We start from the raw sequence: 11,892 nt of genomic DNA on the forward strand, positions 1-11,892 counted from the left end.
GTTGTTCCGTTGTGTGTTGTTTTAAACGTTTTTTATTCATGTATTCATTATTTCATGATTTCATTCATTCATGATTGTCAAGGATTGATAATAAGTGTTGTTTATTCATTATTTTTTTTTTACTAGTGGAAAATGAAAATTGCTCTGACTTCGTTACGCTCTGAGATATGCTTCTTTGTACCAATATGGAAAATCTAAAAGAAAAAACCCACACTCAGCACTATGAATGTTATTGGTACCAAAAACTGGAGAAAATGGGCTTTACAGATGTGGGCCCAGACAACCAGCCAGTTAGGTGAGTAAAAATATTGCTAGCACAACCAAATGGATAATTTAGGAGTCCTTACAAACACAAAGTACAATAATTTGGGTATGAGAATAATTATACTTCTCCTGCCTTGAACCATCCTAAAGAAAACAAGCTGAATGTTAGGTGTTTTTATCATGTTTTGATGAAGATTGAGACAGTAGGAACAACATAATGTGAGATCTCATTTTTATGCTGAAATATGAGTATTCAATATGGATATATGCTGAAATGTGTCTTGAAGAACAATCCCAGCATTTTGTTCTATTTTTTGTATTTGTATGAAATGTGTATATATTATATGAAAGACAGGATAGGCTGGGCATGGTGGCTCATGCCTGTAATACCAGCACTTTGGGAGGCTGAGACATGCAGATCATCTGAGGTCAGGAGTTTGAGAGCAGCCTGGCCAACATAGTAAAACCCTGTCTCTACTAAAAATACAAAAATTAGCTGGGCGTGGTGGTGCACACCTGTATCCCAGCTACTTGGAAGGCTGAGGCAGGAGAATTGCTTGAACCCAGGAGGTGGAGGTTGCAGTGGACTGAGATCGCCTCACTGCACTACTCCAGCCTGGCCAACTGAGCAAGACTCCAACTCAAAAGAAAACCAAAAGGATAAAGAAAAAGATGGAAAAATATTAGCAAAGTTTGACAAAAGGTATTAAGCATAGTTTGATGGAAGAACCAGCTGAAAAGCAGTAGTGCAGTGTCCTGGAAGTTAAAGGAGAGAAGTTGGAGAGCAAGTGTATTTCTCTAACTTGAAAAAGAATAGAACTGGGTGTGGTGACTCCCACTTGTAATCCCAGTACTTTGGGAGGCAGAGGCAGGCGGATCACTTGAGGTCAGGAGTTTAAGATCAGCCTGGCCAACATGGTAAAACCCTGTCCCTACTAAAAATACAAAAAAAAATTAGCCGACATGGTGACAGGTGTCCATAATCCCAGTAACTTGGGAGGCTGAGGCAGGAGAATTGCTTGAACCTGGGTGGCGGAGCTTGCAGTGAGCTGAGATCATGCCACTGCACTAGTCTGGGCAACAAAGCGAGACTCTGTCTCAAAAAAAAAAAAAAAAAAAAAAAAGACAAATAGTACTTCTGTTGCAAAAACGTGGCACTGTAGTGTATATAATCCAGTTATAACATTCATTGTTCTTTGCAGACACCCAAAAGTTAACTCTCTTAAATAAATGATAATATTTTGGAAGACTGTTTGCTTTATTTTAGACTATTTTTGAACATCGTCTCATACGTTAGAGGTTTCCCTGAATTTTACTGTCAAAAGATGTGAAGAAGTATGATATGCTGGAAAGTGTTGGGGATAAGAATTCACTCATACAAGTGTTGGAAATTTCTCCTATTCTTTACATATACTCTGATCTTAAGTTTATGCCTTGGTTTTTACATCTTATGATACAGAAATTTCCATTTTGTGCAGCTAAACACGAGAGAATGTTGGTAAATTTCCTTATATAGGACCTTACATATAATATACATTTTTTTACATGTTTATACTAGCATTTTTTTTTTGAGATGGAGTTCAAGCGATTCTCCTACCTCATTTTAATATAAAACTAAGAAAACATTTCTCTTTAGTTTTCAAGAAATCTCTGAAGCCAAAAGACAAGAGTTCTACAATCAATGTCAGAGGGAAGAAGAAGAGTTGAAACAGAGATTTATGCAGTGAGTCAAGGAGAAAGAAGCAACATTTAAAGAAGCTGAAAAAGAGGTCAGTACTGATATTTGATATAATTTGCATTAATTTTTAGGTGCCCCGATTAATTTGGGCATTTCAATCTCAAGAGTTTAGTTGATGTTTTTGGAGAATACTTGCTATTTTTCAAAAAGTAGCTTTTTACCATGTAGATTTGAATATAGCCTTTACAAAAGTATAGTCTGTAGTGTTTCTTCTAGAGAACTTAGAGATAATTTCCCTTTAAATAACTCTTAAGATAATTTTATAAAAATTTATTTATTTTATTTATAATTTAAATTTTCATGCAATAAGTTTAATTTTTGACAAACCCAAGAAGAGTCTTGGACTGTCTAATGCTATGAATGCACTAGAAAATTGTCTTCACTTTTATAAATAAGCAAATGTTGACTAGTGCTGGCCTTGATTAATGAGAAAATTTGAAGTTGGTAAATTATGTAAATTTATTTTATTCCATGACATTTCTAATAAAATGGAAAAGAAGGCTATTAATATAGTTTTAATTATTTGTCACAAATACATTTTTGGTGAAGACATATTTTTGAAACCATAATTTCTTTCTCTCAAGTGTAGGTGGCTTTAGTTTAAGAACATTTAGTTTTATTAGGTAAATTGGAACATGAACTTCCTTTTTCATAAAAATAAAATGGTAATTAGGTGCTAGAGGCCAGATGTCTCACTCAAAGACAGTTGAATTATAAGTAATAAAAATTGTGGCTTGGCACAGTGGCTCACACCTCTAATTCCAGTACTTTGGGAGATGGAGATGGGCAGATCCCCTAAGGTCAGGAGTTTGAGATGAGTCTGGCCAACATGGTGAAACCCTGTCTCAACTAAAAGTACAAAAATTAGCCGGGCATGGTGGTGCATGCCTGTAAATCCAGCTACTCAGGAGGCTGAGGCAGGAGAAATGTTTGAACCTGGGAGGAGGAGGTTGCAGTGAGCCGAGATCTCGCCACTGCACTCCAGCCTGGGCAACAGAGTGACACTCCATCTCAAAAAAAAAAAAAAAAGTTCAGGCTCACTGTCCATTTTCAGAATGAGGTTGTTTTCATACTATTGAATTGTTTGAGTTCTTGCATATTTTGGGCATTAACCCCTTATTAGATGTACGGTTCGCAAATATTTTCTCACATTTCATAGTTTGAGTCTTTATTCTGTTGATTGTTTTTTTGGCTGTGCAGGAGCTTTTTAGTTTGATATAATTTTATTTGTCCATTTTTGCCTATGTTGTCTATGCTTTGGAGTTTGTATCTAAAAAATCATTGCTCGGACCCAACTTAAGGAATTTAATCCTAATTATTTAAAGTAGTTGTACAGCTTTAGACCTTACAGCAGTGAAGTCTTTCAACCGTTTTGAGTTGAGATTTGCATATGGTTTGAGATAAAGATCTAATTTTCTTTTTCTGCATGTGGTCACATTTATTGATTTGTGTAGTTGAATCATCCTTGCATTCCAAGAATAAATTCTACTTGGCCATCTGGTATTTAATGTGTGATCTAATTCAGTTTGCTAGTATTTTGTTGAAGATTTGCGAGTTTGCTCATCTTTTTTCTTAATATAGGCATTTACTGCAATATACTTCACTCTTAAACTGCTTTTGCTATATCCCATAACTATTGATATGTTGTTTTTTTATCTTCTTTTGTGTAAAGATCTATATATCTATATATATAGTATATCTCTATATATAGATATATATATATAGATATTTTTGTTTGTTTGTTTGTTTTGAGACGGAGTTTTGCTCTTGTTGCCCAGGCTGTAGTGCAATGGTGTGATCTCGACTCATCACAACCTCTGCCTCCCAGGTTCAAGTGATTCTCCTGCCTCAGTCTCCCGAGTAGCTGAGATTACAGGCATGAGCCACCATGCCTGGCTAATTTTGTATTTTTAGTAGAGACAGGGTTTCTCCATGTTGGTCAGGCTGGTCTTGAACTCCCAACCTCAGGTGATCCGCCTGCGTCGGCCTCCCAAAGTACTGGGATTACAGGTGTGAGCCACTGTGCCCAGCCTAAGAGATGTATATTTTTTAATTTTTAATTTCTGTGGGAACATAGTAAGTATACCTATTTATGGGGTACATTAGATATTTTGATAGAGGCATACAATGTGTAATAATCACATCAGGGTAAATGGGATATCTATCACTTCAAGCATTTGTCCTTTGTGTTACAAGAATTCCAATGATAGTTATTTTAAAAGGTACAATTAATTATTATTGCGTATGGTCACCCTGTTGTGCTATCAAGTACTGGGTCTTATTTATTCTTTATATTTTTGTACCTATTAACTGTCCTCACTTCCCCTGACACCTACTATCCTTCCCAGCCTGTGGTAATCATCATGAGTTCAACTGGTTTTTTTTTTTTGTTTTTTGTTTTTTTTTGAGATGAAGTCTTGCTCTGTCACCCAGGCTGGCGTGCGGCTATGGAATCTCAGCTCGCTGCAACCTCTGCCTCCCGGGTTCAAGCGATTCTCCTACCTCAGCCTCGCAAGTGGTTGAGATTACAGGCATGCACCACCATACCCAGCTAATTTTTGTATTTTTAGTAGAGATGGAGATTTTCCATGTTGGCCAGGCTGGTCTCAAACTCCTGACCCCAGGTGATCCACCTGCGTCAGCCTCCCAAAGTGCTGGGATTACATGCATGCATTACTGTGCCCAGCTGAGTTCAATTGTTTTAATTTTTAGCTCCCACAAGCAAGTGAGAACATGTGAAGTTTATCGTTCTGTGCCTGGCTGATTTCACTTAACGTAAGGTCCTCCAGTTCCATCCATGTTGTTGCAAGTGACAGGATCTCATTCTTTTTATGACTGAATGGTAGTCCACTGTGTATATGTGACATTTGTTTTCATCCAGTCGTCTGTTGGCGGACAGTTAGGTTGCTTCCAAATTTTGGCTATTATGAATAGTGCTTCAATATAAAATCTTTCTGTTATTGATTTCTAATATTATACTATTGTGATAAAAAGATACATAATATGATTTCAAACTTTTAAAATTTATTAAGAGTCGTTTTGTGGCCCAATATATGATCTATGTTGGAGAATGTTCCTGTGGCCTTGAGAAGAATGTATTCTTCTACTGTTTGGTGAAATAATCTATCTATGCCTCTTCAGTCTATTGGGTCTATAGTTACTCACATCTACTGTTTCCCTACTTACTTTCTGTTTGGATGGACTCTCTGGTGCTGAAAGTGGGATACAGTAGTCCCCTACTGTTCTTATATTGCTGTAAGTTTCTTCCTTCATTTCTGTTAATATTTGCTTTATATATTAGGTGCTCCAATGTTGTCATATATTTGACAATTGTTATAACCTCTTTATGAATTGATCTCTATTATTATATAGTGATCTTGTCTCTTATGACAAAATTTGACCAAAAGTCTAATTGTCTGCAATAAGCATACCTGCCCTATCCTCTTTTGCCTATAATTTGCATATAATATCTTTTTCTTTTTCCTTTTTTTTTTTTTTTTTTGAGACAGAGTCTTGCTCTGTCACCTAGCCTGGGGTGCAGTGATGCAATCCTGGCTCATTGCAATCTCCACCTCTTGGACTCAGGAGATTCTCCTGCCTCAGCCTCCTGAGTAGCTGAGGCTACAGGTGCCCACTATCATGCGTGGCTAAATTTATTTTCTTTTATTTTTATTTTTTGTATTTTTAGTGGAGATGGAATTTCACCGTGTTGGCCAGACTGGTCTTGAACTCTTGACCTCAAGTGATCTGCTTGCCTCAGCCTCCCAAAGTGCTGGGATTACAGGCATGAGCCACCCTACCTGTCCATCTTTTTCTGTTCTTTCACTTTTAGTCTAAGTATGTCCTTAAGGCAAAAGTGAGTCTCTTGTAAGCCACATATTATTGAGAATTATTTCTTTATTCATATTCTGCTACTTGATGTCTTTTGATTAGTGGGATTCATGTATTTATTTTTAACTTTTATAGGTAAGGACCTACTATTGTCATTTTATTAATTGTTTTCTGATTGTTTTGTAGTTCCTTTGTTCCTCTCTTTCCTTTGTGATTTGTTGGTATTTTTGTAGTGGTATGCTTTGATTTATTTTTTGAGATCGAGTTTTGCTCTTGTCACCTAGACTGGAGTGCAATGGCACAATCTCGATTCACTGCAACCTGTGCCTCCCTGGTTCAAGCAATGCTCCTGCCTCAGCCTCCCAAATATCTGAGATTACAGACATGCACTACCACACCCGGCTAATTTTTTTAATTTTTTTGCGATGGAGCCTTGCTCTGTTGCCCAGGCTGGAGTGCAGTGGTGAAACCTCAACTCACTGAAACCTCCAGATCCTGGATTCAAGCGATTCTCCTGCCTCAGCCTTCCAAGTAGCTGGGATGACAGGTGCCCAACACCACTCCCAGCTAATTTTTATATTTTTAGTAGAGACAGTGTTTCACCATGTTGGCCAAGCTGGTCTCAAACTTCTGACCTCAGGTGATCCACCCGCCCCGGCCTCCCAAAGTGCTGAGATTACAGGCATGAGCCTCCGGTCCTGGCCTCTAATTTTTTCTTTATATCTTGTGTATCAATTCCAAAAGTATGGAATTTTGGAGTTGTGGCCACCATCTTATAAAAATTGCGGGAGGTAATTGTTTCGGAGTGAGTTTCTGCACCAGGCCCCAACAGATCAGGCCAAACCAATGTGAAGTCAAGTTTTTATTTTACTATTATTATTATTATTATTAGTTGGTGTTAAACACCTTTAATGTCAGTCATCGCGGCTTCTCAGCACAGTAAAAAATATCGCACATGATCAGCATGTTCTGTTCTGGGGAAGGGGGCAAGGGCAGGGGGAATCACCTTCTTAGAAAGTACAACTCAAGTTGGAAGGGCAGGAAGGGGTGGGGAGAAAACCCTCCCAGTTCCTGTGGCAAAGTGCAGGAGCCCCCACCCCCAAACTAAGCTGAGTCCAGCCCCTCTGGGGAAAAAAGGGGTGCATGAACTCCCCCTACTCTGCAGGCGCCTCCCTGTGGCCCAAGGTTCGCACCACACTCCAGCTTGCAGCCCTGGCAGGAGCTGTCTTGGATAGTGAAAAGCTCTGAAGATTACATACTCCAGGTTATGTACAGGGGCTTGGAGGAGGGAGACTGCCCCTGCGGCGCCCCCAGCTGTCACCAGCAGGGTACCCCAGGGGGTATCTAAAAGAGGAGCAGGCTTCATTCTGCCCCAAACTGGAAAGGATGAAATGGCTTTACCCGGGAGGAGATAACCATCCTGCCCTCCATTGCTACCCCCACATACTGTCCATGTTCTCAGGGGCTACTGTGAGTCCTGGATCTTCTCCGGGGTCCCCCACCTGCCTGTGATAGCTGTGTGAGGGACCCAGGGGTAGGGGGCAGGGCTGGGGAGTCCCCTTTCAGCCAGGCTGTCCAGGCTGTCTGGGGCAGAAGGAGTGGTGGGCAGAGCCAGAGTCTGAGCCCGGTGATGTGGGGTCAGGACCCCCTCAGGGCTGGGAGTCAAGGCAGAGGCAGCAGTGGTGCCAGTGGGTGGCGGTCCAGGGGGAGAAGCCTCAGCCCCGAGGGCTGCTCCGTGGGAGTGGCCGCTGCATGATCTTCTGGGCACCTCACCGATCTTCAACTGCAGGTGAAACGGATGCTGGTGATGGGTGCAGGGCCGCCAGGAGGAGCTGCCTGGGTCCCAGGGGCTGGTGCTGAGACAAGTACCGCCTGAAGCTGGTGGGATAGCGTGGGCAGGATGTTCAGCACACAAACCTTGGAGGGGAAGATAGGTACATAGCGGGCCTGGAGGGAGGCTGTGCCCTGGGGAACGGGATGAAGCCGTGGTCCTGGAAGAGCTGCATGACCAGGGCCCGGCGCTAGTCCAGGGCACACACACTGTGGAGGACCGCACCTTCTCCGACTCCGGTTCCCTGAGCCCGTCCTCTGCTTCTCTGCCTGTGCTGGCAAAGGGGAAGCTGTCCCCCTCGCACTTGGCACACTTTGCTGTTTTGGGCTCTAGGCTGCAGCTGGAGCATCTTTTCATCTTGCACTTGGGCGAGGTGGGGTCCTTGGGTGTGGGATCCAGGTCGTGGGGTTTCCTGTGCCCCACCCCACAAAGCCCAGTCAGTTTCTCCTTTGCAGGCGCCGTCCCCCGGGTGGCTCAGCCAAGCTGGTGCCTAGGAAAGCCTGTGTTGGGAGGGGCCGCGATGACTGTGGGGCCTGGTGGCTCCAGGCCGCCCACACTTTCAAGTCTCTTGTGCAAGAAGGTGGCAGGATCCATTGGGAGGAACCAGGTTGCCTTGGAAGGTGTCACTGGGTCCCCAGCCCCAGGGGTGGAGGTCCATAGGGGGCCTGCTCTGCTGCCCTGACCAGACTCTTTTCTGGGCCCAGTGAGAAGGAGGTGGCTGCCGAGGTTGAGGAGGAAGCATCCAAGTACATGGAGGAGGAGGACAGGGTGGGACCATAGCCTTGCCAAGGCTACAGGTGGATTGGGGGGGCCTTAGGGGCTCAGGGTCCAGCAAAGGGGTGGCAGGGGATAAAGGAGGAACAGATGACAGGTGCAAACACCTTCCCACCAAAGCCCTTGTTGCCCTCTGGGTCCTCCTTAGAGCCGTCCCTACTCTCACTGTTGGTCACCCGCTCCTTGCACTTGAGATCAATGTCAGTGGTGCTGAAGCCATCATCAGCAATGACATCATCACCCCTTCCTTCTCACGGCTGACCTCTCATCACTCACTGTGTCCTCACTGGCCACATGCTGGGAATGAGAAGCTCAGGTGGGCAGCAGCAGGGCTGCCCACTGGCCACCAAGGCACCTCCCTCACCAAGGGCTGCAGAGGGGCCTAGAGCTCCATACTGGGTAGAAGGCTTTGGGCCAGAGTCTGATGCAGCGCCAGACACCACCTGCATCAATTCCTGTAGTGCCTGATGGTCACTTCCCTGCCGTCCAGGCTGCGTACCCCACTGTGGGAGAAGGCTTGGGGCCCAGCTGAGCCAGGTTCCCTGTGTGCAGCTCTTCTGCCCCACAGAAGCTGCTCCTTGGTATCCCAGCTCAGGAGTGTCTGGGCTGCAAATGACAGGAGCTCAGAGGACACCACAGGGCAGTGGCAATGCCCATCTCCAACATGCTCTGCTCCGCGAGCCCTTTTTCACTCCTGCCAGGCCCAAGCTCGTGGGGTTGGCCTCTGAGCTGGACTTCTTTCGGTCCTTGTTGCAAGTGGACCACCTTCACCTGGGAGGTCAGGTCGTGGTACTTCTGCGTCTCATTGGACCCCAGGGTGTTCCACCACTTGCTCAGGTCTGGTTGTCGTAGTTGGGGTGACGCTGGTGGGCCCTGCCAGGGCCTGGTGCCACTTGCTGAAGATCATGACTGCCACTCATGGGCCACTGCATGTGGTCCTTGTCCCATTTGTTGGGGCTGCATCCATCCTTCTCAGAAGATGAGTCCTGTTCCTTGTGCAGGGCACTGAGGGACTGGGTCCGACATCTTCTGGGTGCTAGAGGCAACTGGGTGTCAGGAGACATGATGGACAGGAGGGCATTATTGTCATCATTCTCTGTCTCACCATCCAGCAGGGGCTCCCCGAGGGGCCCAGGGCTCCTCCCCCATGGTGGGAGGTGGGCCCTTACCAGGTTCCACCACCCACAAAGTGTGTGGAGGTCTGGACCCTGGGCTTTCAGGACAGGTGGTTCCAGGGGGCCGCCCAGGGTTAGCACTCCCTGTCCCACCTGGTGGATGCTCATGAGCAACAGCTGCCAACTTGGCAGGTTCTTTTGTCTGGTTAGAGGCCACTGAGTGACTGGCAGGTTGCTGGGCCTCGGGCGGCTGCAGGGAGGGATCAGGAAGGGGACGGAATACCAGGGGGACACGGCCACAGAGCAAGGTTCCACGTTCCTCCACATGAACGTGCCGACGCCACTGGAGGCCTCGCTGGACGCAGGCATCAGGGGCCTGTGGGCCGAGTTCTTGGTCTGGGCAGGGGGTTCCTGGCAGGGGCTCTCACCTCCTCAGCCCCCTCCTCAGCCAAGGTGGCTTGGGCCCAGAGGATGGGGGGTTGGAGGGGAGCAGAAGGCCAGGCCTCAAGTTTTTGTTTTTGTTTTTGTTTTTGTTTTTTTTTTGAGATGTAGTTTGACTCTTGTCGCCCAGGCTGGAGTGCAGTGGTGCAATCTCAGTGACCTTCACCACACCTGGCTAATTTTTTGTATTTTTAGTAGAGATGGGGTTTTGCCATGTTGGCCAGGCTGGTCTTGACCTCCTGACCTCAGGCAATCCACCCACCTTGGCCTCCCAAAATGCTGGGATTATTGGCATGAGCCACCGCGCCCAACTTCATTCTTTCGTTTTTACTTGAAAAACTCCCTTAAGCATTTTTTTTAAGGTAGACCTAGTGGTCCTGAATTCCCTCAGCTTTGTTTGTCTAGGGAACATGTTATTTCTTCTTTCTTTCAGAAGGATAGCTTTGTCAGACATAGTAATAGTTGCTGGCAGTTTTTTTCTTTCAGCACTTTGAATGTATTATTTGAATCTGTCGTGAACCGCAAAGCTTCTTCTGAGAAATCTGCTGGTAGTCTAATGAAGATTCTCTTGTCTATGTCGCGCCACCTTTCTCTTGCCTCTTCAACATTTTAAAAAATCTTTAACTTTTGACTATTTGATTATATTTTGACTTGGTGAGTATCTATTTGGTTTGAACCTCTTTAGAAATCTTTAAGCTTTGTGGATTTGGATGTCTAAATCTTTCCCATGATTTAGGCAGTTTTGAGCATTTCTTTCTTTAAATAAGCTTTCTTCTCCTTTCTCTATTTTCCATCTCAAACTCCCATAACCTGAAAATGGTTTGCCTAATGGTGTCTCATTGGCTTTCTTTTCTCCTTCTTTCTTTTTCTTTTTTTTTTTTTTTTTTGAGACAGAGTCATGCTCTGTTGCCCAGGCTGAAGTGCAATGGCATAGTCTTGGCTCACTGCAACCTCCGCTTCCTAGGTTCAAGCAATTCTCCTGCCTCAGCCTCCTAAGTAGCTGGGACTACAAGTGTGTGCCACCACACCTGGCTAATTTTTGTATTTTTAGTGGAGATGGGGTTTTGCCATGTTGGCCAGGCTGATCTTGAACTCCTGACCTCATGATCTGCCTGCCTTGGCCTCCCAAAGTGTTGGGATTACAGATGTGAGCCACCATGCCCAGCCTTCTTTTCTCTTTTTTTTCCTTTGTCCTCTGACTGGATAATTTCAGAAGATCTATATTCAAGTTTACAGATTCTCCTGTTGAAGTTTACTATTGTGTATATCACCCAGTCTGGTCTTGAACTCCTGAGCTCAAGCAATCCTCCCACCTTGGCCTCCCAAAATGCTGAGTTTACAAGCATGAGCCACTGTATCCAGTCAGTCCCAGCACTTTGGGAAGTTGAGGTGGGAGGATCACTTGAGCTCAGGAGTTTGAGATCAGCCCAGGCAACATACTGAGACCTTGTCTCTATATTTAAAAAAAAAAAAAAAAAAAAAGTCTTTGGGAGGCCAAAGCGGTAGGATCACCTGAGGTCAGGAGTTCGAGACCGGTCTGGCCAACATGGCAAAACCCCATCTCTACTAAAAGTACAAAAATTAGCTGGGTGTGGTGGTACATGCCTGTAGTCCCAGCTACTCAGGAGGCTGAGGCAGGAGAATTGGGAGATGGAGGTTGCAGTGAGCCGAGATCACACCACTGTACTCCAGCCTGGGCAATAGAGTGAGACTCCATCTAATAAAAGGAAAAAAGAAAGAAAAGAAAAATTCCATATCTGAGTGTTTACTCCTGAGTTTTTGAGATTGTTATTAAGATCATGCTCTACTCTGATGATTTGGGTTTGTTTGATCAGAAAAAAGCATGTTCTTCTGGGTGTTCAGCCACACTGTACTTTGGTGTCACAACTGCACATTGG

At 44.6% G+C, this 11,892-nt stretch overlaps 2 pseudogenes; one reads left to right on the plus strand and one right to left on the minus strand.

The window, feature by feature from the left end:
- Positions 1–11,892, plus strand: part of LOC139362918 (septin-14-like) — a 70,958-nt pseudogene that overhangs the window by 44,122 nt on the left and 14,944 nt on the right.
- Positions 8,139–11,889, minus strand: LOC105463717 (protein capicua homolog; annotated as a pseudogene).

This window comes from Macaca nemestrina, chromosome 4, assembly GCF_043159975.1.
Source record: "Macaca nemestrina isolate mMacNem1 chromosome 4, mMacNem.hap1, whole genome shotgun sequence".
Classification (NCBI taxonomy): domain Eukaryota; kingdom Metazoa; phylum Chordata; class Mammalia; order Primates; family Cercopithecidae; genus Macaca; species Macaca nemestrina.